At 42.3% G+C, this 17226-nt stretch overlaps 1 long non-coding RNA gene across 5 annotated transcripts; it reads right to left on the bottom strand.

Moving 5' to 3' along the window:
- Positions 1-4663: 4663 nt before the first annotated feature.
- On the bottom strand, positions 4664-16882 carry LOC106783139 (uncharacterized). Of its 5 annotated transcripts, XR_011438459.1 has the most exons (7): positions 16544-16721; positions 13841-14039; positions 12591-12719; positions 12342-12461; positions 10263-10383; positions 9730-9915; positions 4664-5449 (listed from the first exon to the last, which is right to left on the bottom strand). It is a non-coding gene; the product is annotated as an uncharacterized lncRNA (long non-coding RNA). The 5 variants fall into 5 exon arrangements; XR_011438456.1 differs by lacking the exons at positions 12591-12719; positions 16544-16721 and adding an exon at positions 16732-16882; XR_011438458.1 differs by lacking the exons at positions 12591-12719; positions 16544-16721 and adding an exon at positions 16776-16836.
- Between the last annotated feature and the right edge of the window lie 344 nt (positions 16883-17226).

Raw genomic sequence — 17226 nt, 5'->3', positions numbered from 1 at the left:
AAAAATTCTCAACAAAATACTAGCAAATTGAATACAACAATACATTAAAAAGATCATATGCCATGATCACGTGGGATTTATTCCAGGGATGCAGGGATGGTTCAATATCCTGCAAATCAATTAATGTGCTGCACCACATTAACAAGATGAAGAATAAAAATCACATAATCATCTCAATAGATGTAGAGAAAGCATTTGACTAGATATGGCATTGATTTGTGATAAAAAAAAAAAAAAAACCTCTGAATAAAATGGGTATATAAGGAAAGTACCTCAACATAATAAAGACCATACATGACAAACTCACAGCTGACATCATTCTCAATGGAGAAAAACTGAAAGCTATCCCTCTAAGAAGAAAAGCCAGACAAGGATGCCCACTTTTGCCACTCTTATTTAACATAGTATTGGAAGTGCTAGCCAGAGCAATCAGGCAAGAAAAAGAAATAAAAGAGACCCAAATTGGAAAGGAAGAAGTGAAGCTGCTACTATTTGCAGATGACATGATTTTATATAGGGAAAATGCTAAAGAATCCACCAAAAAATCTTGTAGAAATAATAAATGAATACAGTAAAGTTGCAGGATACAACTCAACATACAAAAATCAGTTACATTTCTATGCACTGACAATGAGGCAGCAGAAAGAGAAATTAAGAATATAATCCCATTTTCAAATGCAACAAAAAGAATAAAACACCTAGGAGTAAACTTAACCAAATACGTGAAAGATCTGTACACTGAAAACTATAAAAGATTGTTGAAAGAAGTAGGAGAATACACAAAGAAATTGAAAGATATTCCATGCTCTTGGATTGGAAGAATTAGCATAGTTAAAATGTTCATACTTCGTAAAACAATCTACAGATTCAATGCAATCCCTATCAAAGTTCCAAAAACATTTTTCACAGAAATAGAACATAGAATCCTAAAATTTGTGTGGAACAACAAAAGACCACAAATAAGCAAAGGAATCCTAAGAAAAAAGAACAAAGCTAGAGGTATCACATGCCCTGATTTCAAAATATACCAGAAAGCTATAATAACCAAAAGAGCATGATACTGGCACAAAAACAGACACACAGATCAATGGAACAGAATTAAGAGCTGAGAAATAAACCCACACATCTATGGACAGTTAATTTTCAACAAAGAAGCCAAGAACCTACAATGGAGAAAGGAAAGTCTCTTCAATAAATTGTGTTGGGAAAACTGGACAGCCACATGCAAAAGAATGAAAGTAGACCATTATCTTACACCACGCACAAAAATCAACTCAAAATGGATGAAAAACTTGGATGTAAGACCTGAAACCATGTCACTTTTAGAAGAAAATATAGGCAGGATGCTCTTCGACATGGGTCTTAGCAGCATATTTTCAAGAACTATGTCTGATCAGGCAAGGGAAACAATAGAAAAAATAAACAAATGGGGCACATTTAAAAAGGTCAGCACTTAAAAATGGGGGGAAGAAAACAAACACAGATAGAGGAAATAGCAAGGCAAAAGACTAGAAGGCAGAATCTGTAAAAGAGAATGGAGGTGGCAACAGGAAGAGTGCAAAGAGTAGAAGAGCCACCAGAACAGAGAAACACTAGAGTAGAAATCAACAGATGTCTGCTGCTGAGCGGGGGCAAGATTGTTCAAGCTACACCAAACCCTAAATAATGTGGTTCCTAAACAACAGTGTCTGTGTGGCCTGGCATCCTGATGCTTCTTTTCCTTCAGGAGGTCCATGAAATGCAACTTATGTTTTTCTTAATTCTATACGTATATTGAAAACAAACCCTGTCACTTAAGGAAACCCCAATGGACGTCCTTCTTCCCGTTTGAAAGAGCCTAACACCCAAATGGTAGGTTTTATTTGAGGTCATGATCCTCTTTTGTTTGGCCCAAAACCCTTGGATCATTTACTAACAGTCGTTTAAAAAAAAATCCACCAACACTTCCTGAAATTTAAAAAAGAAATCAATATAGTGATTAAATAAATAAATATAACTAGATTTGAAAAAGTGACATCCATGCAGCTGAGAAAACACCAAAAAAGTAATATTCATAAACCCTGTTTGACACACAGACCTGCCTGAGGAAGCTCTAGACCCGTCACTGTCTCACGATAACCTATGTGAATCCATAAAGCAGAATCTCCTAAGAGGGCGATCCATGGAGCAGCCTTAGGGAAACTGGGAATTCCACGAAAGTGTATCAACATTTGGAATTTATATACTCTTTTTTATCCATTGATTTCACCAAATTCTCAAAAACCACTGACTTAGATGTTCATAAATACCTTCTTTCTGGGACCCCTTTGACCTCTCAGTGTATTTTACAAATTTAACCTTCTTTTATTGGTCGTCCCCATAGCTTGAGTTTCAATCCTAAATAATGACACTCTTTTCCTACATCCTCCTTTTTCCCTTTCTCTTTTCTGGTTCCTTCCTTCTTTATTGATCTCTTCCCTTCACCTTTTCTAACTCCCTCTCCAACTTCCCTCTCTCTCCTAACTTTCATTAGGCCACCAGTGACTTCTGTGTTTCTCATCTCTCAAAGCTAAAGAGGGTGCTAATTCCTCATTTAAAATATTTCATCTAAGTCTCAATCCTTCTTCTCCTCCCTCCATATTTTTGTAGATCTATCCCCACCCTTCCCCTCTGGCAAGTGCCTGGAGAGTCACACAGTGTGAGTCACTGTGATATTAATAATGTTCTTCATGTAGGAAGATGACATCACTAATTCACCATCAGTGGGACATGTGCCCTTGAGCAATTTTCTCCATAGTAGGAACAAGTGAGCATTGATATTTCCCCATGCCTCAGCTCAGTGCCCCTAAGAACAATTTCAAGAACTTTCTAAGCTGAAAATTGGGGTACAGAAGAGGACCCAGAACAGAAAGAAACCAATTTACTGTCTGCTGAGGTTCTGATCCAGGGCAAGAAGAGTCTTAGGAGGCCCATGCCCAAAACTCACAGCAGTCAGAACATTTTCACTGAAATTGATTTTTTTTATAACTGTCTAATTTTTATTATTCTTCCCTAATTTGAAAAAAATCAGGTGTCAAGTATTAGAGTCCTCAATAATGAAGTTGCCAGGTGGTGAGCATGGGTATGTAACATCGTCTCTAATTCTCCCAAACATCCTTAGGAAACTGAAATTCACTGAGATTAAGCAAATTGCAAAAGCCACAGAGCTAGTAAGTGTTAAACCCAGGATTTGAATCTCCTTTTCTTTCCATTACACCACACTGTCATGTGTGTTACAGCTTCAGTTCCCCTCTTCTTGGATGTTAATAACACGAGCCCGGTTACGGCAGAGAAGAGCCCGGCAGTAGCTTAAGTGACTGAGATCCTCCTCTCGTCAACCTCCCCTTTCACAGCCTCTGTCCTACACCAAATCAGAGTCTCTTTCAGTCACTGGAGATACAATGACTAATGCTTGTCCTCAGAGTTTTACGTGTATTTTTATAATATGCTACCTTATCCCTGTCACGGAAGTGGAGTCCATTCTATGCCTGGCTTTACTGGGCACTTAGCTGTTCTAATTACTTTGACCAGCTGGTGCAGGAAGCTGTTGAAATGACCTCAGAATAGTTTGTTTCCTTTCTGTCGTGCCAAGAGAGTGATCATTTCTTGATTGGAACCAGATGTGCCATCCGTGCTCCACATGAAGTGAGGGCTCTTAACTATCAGTCATATACTGAGCTTTGGTTGCATCATGTATGTGTCCTTCTTCCCTACATCCATTATAAGCAAGATGGACATTGTCTCTGTTAATGATGATGACGGTACCCACAATGACAATAACAATAATGATAGATAGCATAACATTAGCTACCTGTGATATACCAGGCAACATGCTATCAATTGCTGGAATAGGATTCCAAAAGAGACCTGCTGACATCAGACACTATACATTTAGTCACTACTATATGTTGTTGCAGAAATTCTGATAGGGGTAATTTGGGAAAAGAGAGGGAGGCTCTTTTAAATGTAAGTCAGTTTCCTGGCTTTGAGGATTAGAGAGAACTCTCAATTCTATAAATATTTGTTAGATGCCTACTATATCCTAGCCTTTTTACTAAACAGCAAAGAGATCCAGAGATGCATAAAAAATCTTAAATCTAGCTCAGACATGCAAGGAAAAAGACTTTCAAGATGAGTTGGGGGAAGGGAGACTGAGAAAGAGAAGCATCCGCAAAATGTAATAGGAGTCCAGAGGAAGGAAAGAGTAAATCTGACCAAGAGAATCTGGAGGGGATTTTCACGGAGGTTGGCATCAAGTTGGTCCTGAAAAGGTAAAGAAGATTTCTGTACATGGAAAGAAAAAATAAGAATTTTCCCACTTAAGGAATCCACCAAAGTTCCTAATAATCACAGCTACCGTTGTCGGAGTTATTCTGTGTACCCAACGCTATTCACATTACATTATATACATTGATTTATTCAACCCTGATAACAATCTCAAGGGTAGATATTATCTTCTCTACTTCACAAATCATAAAAGTAAGGTTCTTGGAAGTTAAGTAGCTTGGCCAAGTGCCTAGGCTGCCTGAGGGCTCTCTGGCTCAAAACCTCTTCCCACTACCCAACCTTACCTTCACGTCACATTTGGGATGTGTTTCATGGTTGTCAATATCATCCTTGTATAAGAACTACATTAACCAATCTATTAATTTCTGTCGTATATTTAAACAATTTTCTTCATGGTATGGAAAAAGACACAGAAACAAGAAGCAGGTAAGCTCTAGCCACGGCATAATGATAAAATAATAAGAATAATTTGTCAGTATTATTATGTTGTTTAATATATATTGAGCTTTACTATCTGCCAGATACCGTTCTGAGTGTTTTACGGGTATTAATGCTGAACTGCTCTCTGAGTAAATACTGTTCTTTCCCTAGCTCGCAGAGATGGGCGCGTCAACACATGTCTACATCGCTGGATTCTAGGCTAGCCTCCTTTCCCTTTTGATTTGTGGAGTTGTGCTTTGTTTTTGTGGGGAGATCATTTTATCTCAAGCGTATTTCATTTAAATCATATCCAAACTTTACTGCTTCTTTGACTGCCTCCTTCCCTGACACCACTCTCACCTTTAAGAAAAGCTCTAGATCTGCCCACCTCAGAATCCAGTCTATTCTTACTGTCCCTGGGCAAATGGATTCCACTGCAATTCAGTGCAGGCTCTGCTGATTGAGCATTCCAAAGGTCCCTAAGTCCCCTCCGGTGTAAAGGGCAGTGACGTGGATTGCATAGGATGGCTGCCGGGCCAGCTTAGAACACATTTAGATGCTTAAAATACCAGTGCAGTCAAAGGCCGGCCTGCCAGATGAACACTGACTGGCAGGAAGAACAGACATTCCAGAGAAAGCTCTGTCTCTCTTCAAGCCCCAGCTCTCATCCGGAATTCACCGCGGTGGTTGGAAAAAACAGCCAAGAGCTTCAAGAGTTTGCATGCTGCAAGAGAAAAGAGAGGAAAGGAAGGGAGTTGGTGGTGCACCTTTTCCTCCCCGAACCTCCAGTCTAGCTGGAGAAAACACACAGCCATGTAACTGGCGGCAGTGCACAGCCACTAACCTCCCTGAGGCCCTTCGTGGCAACCTCCATCCCATTACACATCCTTAGTCCAATCAATCTCCCTCTTCTCTAGACAAGAATTTTACCCCTTCTCCTCCCACCTTAAAGCTCCAACAACGCCTCTCGTTCTCAGCTGATGACATGGCTTCCTATTTCCTACAGAAATTAGACACAATTAGAAAAGGACTGCACATGCTTCCACCTATCAATCTACCAGCAGCTCCTACCTATAAGAGTCGTCTTATCTCCTGTTACAATGTATGCACTATCCATGGTCCTAGCTGGGGTCAACCCCTCTACTGGTACTCTGGGTCTCACCCCCTTTCACCTTCTCAAGGACTTTGCTCGCTCCAATATTTCATCTCTTTCCTACATAATGAATTTTCCTATCTGGATACAAACATACTTTTTAAAATCTCATTTTAAACCCATCTGTCAATCCCACTTCTGCCTTCAGCTACTACACTATTTCTCTGCTCCTCTGTATACCAGGAGTCATCAGGAGCAGTCTACACACAGTGTCTTCTCTTCCACTCTTTGCACTCTCTCTTTTTATTTCATTTTATTTTTTATTGAGGCCATATTGGTTTATAACATTACGTGAATTTGTAAATCATTATATTTTGACTTCTGTATAGACTGCATCATGTTCACCACCAAAAGTCTAGTTGCCATCCACCCTTGTACACAGGTGCCCTTTTACCCTTTTTGCCCTACCCCTCTTGGTATTCACCAGTCTGTTCTCTGTATCTTTGTGTTTGTTTATCTTCTACATAAGAGTGAAATCATACAATATTTGTCTTTCTCCATCTGACTTATTTCGTTTAGTGTAATACCCTCAAGGTCCATCCATGTTGTCACTAATGGCAAGATTTCATCTTCTTTATGGGTAAGTAGTATTCCATTGTGTACACATACCATCTCTTCTTTATCCATTCATTTGTCAATGGGCACTTGGGTTGCTTCCAAGTATTGGCTATTGTGAATAATGGTGCAATGAACATAGGTGTGCATTTACCTTTTTGAATTACCGTTTCCTTATTCTTTGGATAAATAGGCAGAAGTGAAATAGCTAGATATGATAGTTCTATTTTTCATTTTTTGAGGAATCTCCATATCATTTTCCATAATGGCTGCCCCAGTTTGCATTCCCATCAGCAGTGTACAAGAATTCCCTTTTCTCCACATCCTCTCCAACACTTGTTATTTCTTGTCTTTTTAATAATAGCCACTCTGATGGGCATGAGGTATCTCGTTGTGGTTTTGATTTACATCTCCCTAATATTTAGTGATGTTGAACATCTTTTCACATGCCTACTGGCCATCTGTATATCTTCTTTGGAAAAATGTCTGTTCAGATCCTCTGTCCATTTTTTAATAGGGTTGTTTGTTGTTTTGTTGTTGAGTTATATGAGTTCTTTATATTTTGGATATGGATCCCTTATCAGATATATAGGCACCACACTCTTTCATGTCAGTCTTAGCAGTATCTTTTTGAATATGTCTCTTTAGGTAATGGAAACAAAGGAAAAAATAAACAAATGGGACTACATCAAACTAAAAAGCTTCTGCATGGCAAAGGAAACCATCAACAAGATGAAAAGACAACCTACCAATTGGGAGAAGATATTTTCATTCTCTCTTAGACTCATTCCAATCATTCCTTCCCAACAGGCCTTAAAAACTGCTCTTGTCAAGGTCTTCAATCCCCTCTCCCACTCCCCCAACACACACACTCCTACACATACACACCAACACACAGATAGCCAAATCCAGGGGTTAATTCTCACACTTCATCCTACTTGACCTAACAGCAAAATTTGACCCTGAGGATCACAGTTTTCTTCCTGAAATACTTTTTTTTTCTGGAACATCATTCTTGGTTCTTTATCTACTTCATTGGCTGCTCCCGCTCAGTCTCCTTTGTTGGTTCCTACTTATATCTGCCATCTAAGTGTGCACAGGACTGGGGCTTACCTTCAGATATCTTCAACATCTACACTCACTCCCTTGGTGATCTCCACCAGTTTCATAGATTTAAATACTATGCCTATGTTGACAATTCCCTATTTTATATCTCTAACCTAATATCCCCTCTGAAGATCACCCTTACACATACAACTGCCAGTTAATATCTGCACTTGGATGTTTAATAGTCATTTCAAATTTATCATGACAAAAAATAAACTCTTAATTTCCCATCCTATCCCCAATCCTGCTTCTCCTGTAGTCTTTCCCATTTCAGTAAATGATAACTCCATTCCTCCCGTTGCTCAGGCCAAAATCTTAGAGTAATCTTTGACTCCTCTTCTCCCTAAGATAAACAAATCCCGCCAATTTCTCTCTCAATTTATAGCCAGAACGTGACCACATCTCACTACATTCACTGTTACCACCTCGGTTCTATCCACCATTATCTCTTTCCTGCATTACTGTAAAATTGTCCGATTAATCTCTTTTCCCGTCCTTGTTCACTTACAGTCTATTCTCTAATCAGCAGAGTGACCTTCTCAAATGTAAGTCAGGTTGTGTCACTCCTCTGCTCAAAGCTTCCATGCTTCTCATGTCACTCAGAGTAAAATCCAAAATCCTTACCATTGGCAGGGGGACAGCAGGGTGGACTGAGTTTTTCTGTGTGATAGCCCGACTTGAAAGAACAGAATTGACGGGTATTCTCCCATTTGTTCAGGCCAAAACCTTGGAACTGCTTTTGACTCCCATCTTTCTCTCACACTTAGTCTCCACTCCACCTGCAAATCCTCTCAACTCTACAGTTAAAACATCCCCAGAACCTGACCATTTTTCACCACTTACATTGCTACCATATTAGCTCAAGCCACCATTATACCTCATACATACTATTCTAATGGTATTCTAATTGTTCTCCCTGCCTTCATACTTGCATCTTTCAGCATGACCTTGATGAAGCATACGTTATATTATGTCACTTCTCTGTTCATAATTCTCCAACAGCTTCTGACCTGAGAGAAAAATACAAGCTCTTCACTATAGATCAAGTAGCCTGTAGGTTTGGTGATATGGAGATAACCATGATAAGAGTAGTTTCAAGGAAGTAATGGGCAGAAACCATATGAGTTCAAGAGTTAATCAGAGGTGATAAAACGGGAACAACCAGTAGAAACTGCTATTTTGAGAAATGTGGCTGAAACAGAAGGAAAAAAAACCAGGATAGTAGATGCAGGTGGGTTAGGCTTGAGTGGGAATTCTTCCATAAGATAGAATAGATGTGAGCCTACTTTCATGCTAAGCGTAGTGACTAGAAAGGAAGAGGTGAAGAAGCAGTAGAGAGAGACAGTGAATAGCCCCAGGTGGAAGGGAAGGAGATGGTTGGAGGCTTGGTTGAAAAAGACGCTTCAAACAGGAGGTAGGACATACATTCTAATGAGACAGAAAAGGAGAAAAGAATTGGTTCTATGCAGATAAGCTTGTAGGTGGCAGGGATAGAAGCCAGTAACAAAGTGATCCATATGATTTGAAAGTTTCACTAATATTGATCATACTTGTCAAATAAGCTAATATATTTTAAAATCAATATCAAATTCTTACCAATTAAATTAAGACAAAATTCAAATCTGGATGGATTTTCCTTTAAAAACATAGTTTTCAATATTATAGCTCTGGTGCACATACTCCAATTTGATGTCGGATCTTTATTACAACGAGGAATATCAGTGTTTCCAAAATGGTGGTTTGTGAAACCCCAAGAGTTCAAAACTGGGTTCCAGTGAGTTCATTTGATTAAAAACAATAATGCCATTTGTTTCCATTGCTATTTTGAAAGATTGATCAGTAAAATAATTATTTAAACTTTTTTCATCACAAAATGGAAGCTTAAGAATGCCCAAGTAATATTAAAAGAGATCATATGGCAGTGAGTGGCATTCAGATAAGCATGCTGGTGACTCAGTCAGTTCATCGCTCAGCTGAACAAGACTAAGCGTGGAGGTTTTCACTCGTACATAGATTTACATCTGTTCCTCCTTAGTCATGTTTTATTTGACATACACATAATTAACCTATAACCATAATTAACCATCATGAAGACAGATGAAGTCATGTTGCTGTTGAAATATAGGATGTTACTAGGAAGCATAAGGAATTATAAGAAGTTCTCAAGTTTGCCCCAAGATGCCCTTTACCAGATACATGTTGAACGCATTTGGTCAAAATCCTCTTGTATCCTCTGTCTCGCCAAGTGGTACACCATCCATTCAGTCCTTAGACACAGAAACCTTTGAATCTTCTTATTCTTTTCTCTCTCTCAAGTTGGGAAAAGAGCATCAACTTTCTTCTTAAAAAGGAGATATACGTAATTGTACACACTTCTAAAAAACAATCATAAAGCCACAAAATATACAAGAGTCAAACAAGGAACATACAGTAATCTCGTTTTGACAATTCAGAGGACATTTGAGATTTCATAATAGAATCACCAGATTGAAGATGCTCAAAAAATGTCTGCTGGACAGAACTCTCTGGATGACAGAATGGCACACAAGTACTGTCACAAATTTCCTAAGACAATTCTTCTGTCCCATTTCAAAATGAAAATTAAAATTCTTGCTGAAACCATACATCCTTACTTATAACAATGCTTAATTCATTTCTATTTCAACTCTGGGTACTTAGTTTTGGAGTTTAAGGATTGCAAGTCTCTGTTTTTAGCACTGACCTGTGGAAGAGAAATACAAGATGCTTCTTTTCCCAACTTGTAAGGTCCATTTCAAGTTCTGCCTCCTCTACAGAGACTTCTGGGCAGTGGAACTCCGATAGATGCGTAACAACCAGCTCTCCTGAAGAGTGAGTGGAGGAGGAACGCTGATTTATAGTGTTTGCCAATTTTCATGGTGTAAATACTCCCACCATGGCCAATTTGAAACTACCAATGGTTTAACAACTAGCTCACAATATTGCTGTACGTTTAACAATTAGCTTAAGAGCAAGTTTAAGCTAACTCCACCATACGACGCTCCCAGGTAACACTGGTCCACAGAGACCTCTTGCTTATCTGAGCTCTGAAGCACTCAAGGCCTGCTCTTGCCCCACAGCAATCCCCCTTTCATACCTAACAGTCACCGCCTCATATTCTGACACGGTCGGAACTTACCTGAGCCCTGTGCTCCTGGAAAATAACAAAGGTAAGAAATTCCCCCGGTCCTTTCAGTTCTGAGACATCTCCTACGTCTTTTGGTTTCCAAAATTGTTAACTTCAAAGGCCCACCTTCCCTCCAATAGTCTGAATGTTCTGAGATAAGACCCGTCCTCATGATGTCATTTGTTTGCCTCTGTACCACCACGGGGTCTCCTTCCTTTACCTTGAGACATTGCTCATTCATGAATTTCTCCCTGTTACAATAGTCTCAATTAAATCATCTCCTTAATTGTCTGGTGTATTTCGTCTTTCACCACTCTTTGTTGTCAGTTTACTGGTACCCTGAAACCTCCCCCACCTCCCCGATGGATTGTCCTATGAGAACCGTTAACCATCTATCTCTTGGGCTGCGCCTCAGGAGCAGGAAAACCCAAGCCCCTCCACAGCAGCCCCAGCCTTTAGTTACCCCCGCAGCATTGCTTGTTCTGATGAAAGAGAGGTCTCCAGGTGCGAGAGTGGAAACAGCTCCAGGCCTGAACTGCAGTCCATGGGCAATCCTTCTTTCCCACGTACTAGGATCTCTCTCTCACCTGGTACAGCTCCACTGGCCAGCAATCATGGTGTTATGGGGGAGCGGGGATGAAGACCCGCACTTTCCTCCTTACCAACACCCCTCCTATAATGCCTTCACCTATAAACTCACAAGCTCAGCCCCTGAGGCAATGTCTGGATTTGCTATAGGCTGGTCAGCCTGGTATCGCCTCTGTCCCAGAGCAGCCCCTCTGTGGCACTACCAGAGTCTTGCCCTGAGAGCTTACTAGAAAGGCAAGATCTAAGGTCCCAGATATACCAAAATGGAACCTGCATTTTAACAACATTCCAAGTGATTTATTTGCACATTCCAGTTTCAGGAGGTAGCTGCTGCGCAGTGTGGCAGAGGAAATACAGTGTGCAGTGGAGGGGCTCCTAATCCACTTTGAGGGGTCTCAAGTCAAGTTTCCACAAGAAGTGACATCTAAGCTGGGGCCTTAAAACCCACACCCAGTTGCCGGCAACTTCAGTGGGAACAGAATAATTGCAGCAGGGCCTGCTGACCCTTCCCTGCTTTCTTGCCTCCCCTTGCCCCTGCCCTCTGGCTCTCTGGAGCCACACTCTGCTCCCTGGCTCCATGCCTGGCACTCTCAGGCACTCCTCACATCATCCCAGTCAGGAGAAAACCCCTTTGGCCCAGTGAATTCTTGCTCTTAGAATGGCTTTTACCCCTGGTGGAGAGCAAGTGCCTCTTTTGGAAGGATTTTTCTCTACGTGTCGCTTGGATGGAGGATGGCTGATGGCTTGATGAATTGTATGCTGAACTCTGACTTTCAGGCACTAAAAATACACTGTGCACATGCCGGAAGAGATAAATTTAGCAGCGCTGGCATGGGGTGGGGAGTGGCTTTCGGGGGCTCTCCTGGGACTGAATGGAAACAGCCCTGAGTGATGCCCCGGCAGCTGCTGCAGCCTAGGATTAATTTATTATTCCTGTCAGGGAAGGGGGTGCGCTGGAAATCCCATCCTAGGCTCATTTGTTTGTTAGAGGGGTTTGTTGAGAGAGTCATTTTTCTGTTTAAAAAACAACAACAACAACAAATGCAGATCGGGGAGGTGTCTGCCTGCCTCTATCTGATTCATCTTCTCCCATCTTTGGGTCGTAGCATGGTGCTGTCCTCCTCGGGCTGAGTGCTGGTCTCCTGGTGGGTTGGTTCTAATTCTGTCCCACGCTGCCCTAGATGTTCCCTGTTTAGTGAGATGAGAAAGCTCTAATTACTTAGATTGGAGGTCAGAAGGAGAGTGGATCTCTAATGCTGCCAAATTGCAATACCCCACGAGCCCTTTCCGGTTAAAAATCCCAGTGGCCCAGCGTACTTTGAGGAAAGCCACTCAGCTGCTCATCTTTGTTCAGGTTGGGACGAAGGGAGGAGGCAACCAGGTCCCTCGGTGCTGCCTCCCCTCCAGCAGCGTGAAAGAGAGCTGGAGGACAGCGCTTGGCCTCTCCTGGCAGAAAGCAGGCAAGTCGATGCAGGCGAGTGTCAGCTCAAGACACAAAGTGTGTCTTCTGGCCCTCTACCCTCTGTCCCCCACCTCCACCCCAGTTGGCCACCTGCAGACAGAGAAGCCACAATAAACATCCATTTGCCATTTTCCCCTTCATTATCAAGAATCCGTGTTCCTCTCCTACAGTAAGATAGAGCTCGTCTGCACTTTGGTGGCCATCTTTGGGTAAAGACAACGGGAAACAGACTCCCCCTACAATTAGGTCCCATTAATTGGACTTAATTATGTTGCCCAAGTAAGAAAAAGAGAAAGCAAAGCCATCTCATTCCTGTCTATGAATAAATCATATTCGATTGATTCCACAGTGTCTTCCTTCACTTCTCCCTGATTCCCCGAGCTCAGGAGGAGTCGGAGAACACTGTGGGAGATGCACCATATCACCCAGCATCACAACTGAGAACCACTCACTCTGCCATTTCTCTCTCACTTACCTTCCTCCCTGTGGTGCTCTAAGAAACTGGCTGGTCTCACTTCCAAAAAATGGAGACAGGGAAGAGATTGGCCCCTTGATTATTTAAATGTTCTCATGCTCAGCAGTTTGCAGACCATACTCAAAGTGACTGTAATTTAGGGAGCTCCCAAACCAGGCTTTGAGAAACACAGCTGACTGCCTTCTAGGAACTAAGGGCAAACGCAGCATTGAGTTCCTGGAAAAAACTTTCCAAGGAGTCTTAATCCTTCTAATTCTGGGTATTTCTACTAGCCCATGAGTATGTCCAAAGTGGCTGGAAAAAAGTCTCCCACTTCATGGAGACTGAATATGTTACCACACAAAATTGGGGTTCTCTCGCCCAATGCATATAAAAAAAGACAATTAACTATGGCAGCTTTGGGGAAAAGAAATCAGCTCTATTCTGCAAGATTAATCTTCAGGGGAACAGAAGGCAAGTGCCCTCAGATCTGATTCTCTGATTAAGGATTTGGGGTGAAATTAAAGAGGTTAGGCACATGGAAACGCTGGCAAGACAGGTTTTGATGGGTGGGCTTCAAGCATTTACGGTAAGGTTCTGCACATTCAGGATGAAGTTATAAACATGTATGATGAGGTTGTAAACACTTACGGTAAGGTGGGGAAGGAGTTTTAACACTAGATCTTCCAGAATGACAAACCCCTTGCTTCTGATGAAAGTGTGACTTTTAAGCTCTGTTCAGGTCCTGGCCCTTTGATTCCATGAGAAGGGGAATCCTTGGTTCCACAGTCATTTCAGGTCAAGTTTCCTTTTTCTGCACATGCTCTGGCTGGGTGACTTTGCAATTTTTCTAAAAGACAATTTCTTAATTACTCTGTTGATAAGATGGAGTCAGTTGAACTGGTCCTGGAGGGCTCACGATTACAAATATGTTAATATAAATATGGTTCCCGGACTTATGATAGACAGTGCTGGAGAAGCCAGGAAGTCAGAGGAGGGAGCTCTCCTATTTTGCGGCCCAATGGCTTAGTGTTGATCAAACCACCATGGGCCTAGACCCTCCCTTCCTCTACCCTTCCCAACTTCAGGGTTCCTATCCCACTCCCTGGGAGACCTGAGGCAAGACTTCTTGTTCAAGCCTGCAGCACCTCCGGAAGAGGAGTCATCAGGCCATAGAATCTCTCTGATGAGCCTGATAGCAAAAAGCAGCCTCTGGTACCAGGTATCCTGGTATCAGTTATCAACACTAAACAGTCTCACATTTGAAGGAGGGTGGTCTTGATCCTGGGAACCCAAGGGGTTTGCTAAGGTAGCATCACAAATGTAGTCACCTCATTTTATATAATGAACTCACAAGTGTCAATGCTTCTCACAAATAAACCTCCCCTCTTTCCAACTTAAAAGGTATTTTATCATTTGATTCATCTTTAAACATCAGGGACTCTACTGGGTGTCCTTTCAGGGAAGACCTGGGCACAGGCTAGCAGACTCTGGGAACTATCTGATTCTATAGGCTGTGCATCTTCAACTGTTTTCATTCACTAGGCAATTTGACAGCTCTGTAGGAATGCAAGTTAAGTTTCAGAAAACTGATAGTAAAGCAAATGATTCTTTCCTATAAAAATGCAAATGTATCTTTCTGGTAGAGATCTGATTGATTTCCATCCTGTAAAAAAGTTGACTCTAAATATTATACTTTGCAAACATCGCGCTATAGGCTATTAACGGGTTTTGTATCCACTAGCAAATTCATCTCTACATTCCTGGTTGTGTGTGTGTGTTCTTCAAATTCTCCTTTGAACAGATGTTAGCATCTTACTCATTCCCTAATTAAGGGGTTAAATAAAACGTTTGAAGTTTATGCGTTTTGTATTTGTATGTGAGTCATAATTTTTACCTTTTTGAAAATTGCTCTTTAGCATGACTTTTTAATTTAATGTTGAGAGCTATTACATCATATTAATAATCATTCCCTATATCAACTTTAGTTTCCATTTTCTTAAAGGTAAAGTGGCAAAAGAAGAAAAAGTTATCTCCCCATATTAGATTTAATTCTGAGGTGCAGAATGTTAGCACAGAGGGCTCTTCTGTTATTTCCTAACTCCTTATAAGTAAAGGAAGGAGATAGTCACATGTATTTGTATTTATTTCCCAGGTACTTCTAAGAACGTTGTTTAATTTATACCTCACGGCAACCTTGAGATGAAATTATTATTGTTATTATCATTATTATAAAAAACTTACTCTGTGCTAGCCACTGTCTTAAGCTCTCTGCATATTTTAACATATTTAATCCTCACAGCAACCCTATGATGTAGGTGCTGTTATTATCCCCATTTTCCAGATGAAGAAACTGAGCCACTGGGAGGTTTAGCAACTTAGCCACGATCACACAGCTAATAAGTGTTGGGTTCTGTATTCACACCCAGGCAGGGTCACTTCAGAGCCTGTGCTCTTAACCACATTTTATTTAAGTCCCATTTCACAGACGAGAAAACTGACAGCGAGTGAAGTTACTTGCCCAACAACCCAAAGCAAGTAAATGGCAGTGCCAAGACCTCTACCCAGGTCCATCTGCTTTTCAAAGCCAGCTTTCCCTCCCAGAGCACAGAGAGATGAATATATGGACACTGGATAGAAGCTGAAATGTACGATTGGCTTTAGGCCTATGGACAACCCGATCAGATTGGCAGAGATCAGACAAAATGACCCCCATCTTGCTCCTCCAAAGCAGAAAATCAGCTGGAAGGACAGAGGTGTTAGGTATGTGAATCTACAAAAAAAACATGTAGCCTTTGCATCTCCCTCCAGGTTTTCAGGTACCATCTTGGGCTGTATTACTTATTTATCTGGGCCATTGTCCTATTTCTTACCATTATCCTGCTAGACCCAGAGGGCAGGAATATGCCCTGAAAAAGCCCAGCCTTGTTCCTTGTGCAGAATAAGTTCAAATAAATATTGTGGGATTGCAACCACCTGATTGGTGCACCATGCAGCCGCCTACTCGGCTGAGACGTAGAGCATCCCCAGCGGGACGACTCCAGCAGAGGCTTCTGCTGCTTACCAGGGGCTGGGTGGGCAGCTGTGCGCTGCGGCTTCGCTTCGGAGAGCCAAAGATGGGGTGAAATTATAAGGAAGACAGAATTTAGGGGAGAGGCCCATAGGAGAAACCCTGCTGCTAATCAGTTACAGGAGCCTGCCGCTTTAATTCCTGCCGCCTATGAAGCAGCTCCAAGGCCGCTGGCCTTTGCCTCTCCCCTCTGCCTCCTCAGCTCCCTCCCACACTGCACACCCCCACCTATTGTCACAAGCAAGCCCCAATAAGGCAGCTTTCCCCACCATCCCCAGCCCTACCCCCTGAGCATTGCCAAATTAGGGCTTTGCGCCCCAGCACCGCCGCTAGAAGCTCCTCTGCTCCCTCCTCCGCCCCTGCTGCTGGCTCTGCACTGCAGGGTTTCAGTCACCGCGGCACCTCCACGCGCAGCTCTGCGGCCGAGCCTGCACTGCGGCGCCTGCCCGGCCAGCTCTCCCTGCCCCCGCACCTCGCCGCATTCCTTTCTCCACTCCGCGGCCGCCTGCGGCTTACATAAGCCCGGCGCACGCACGCAGTGAATCGGTCTTCTCCGTCGTCCAAGCTCCCGCGAGACAGCAAAAGCTGAAATGCTGCTAGATTGTCCTCTCCCCCCCGGAGCTGTCAGTCACGCCCCGAAACAACAAATCCAGCGGCAGAAACAAATACCCTGTGACCGGTCAGAAAGGCGCCCTTATCTAACCGTGGACAGAGAACTCTCTTTCCTAAGAAAAGAGGAACACTTGAGACACGCCATCTGAGCAAGTGCCTGAACGTCTGTGCTTAGCATAGCGCCTCCTCTGACCTGCTAGGACAACCTGCCCTCTCTGGTGGGCCGGGGAAAGCCAGCCAAAGCCAGCCGACCCGCTTTGCCAAGAGAAATGAAGGACAAACTGGTCCGTGCTGGATCTACTCAGTTAACTCATAGACTGATTGACGTTGTAGGTAATTGCTCCCTGCCTGGCTT

This window comes from Equus caballus, chromosome 5, assembly GCF_041296265.1.
Source record: "Equus caballus isolate H_3958 breed thoroughbred chromosome 5, TB-T2T, whole genome shotgun sequence".
Taxonomy (NCBI): domain Eukaryota; kingdom Metazoa; phylum Chordata; class Mammalia; order Perissodactyla; family Equidae; genus Equus; species Equus caballus.
Note: the sequence above shows the minus strand (reverse complement) of the source record. Positions and strands in the feature narration are given on the sequence as shown.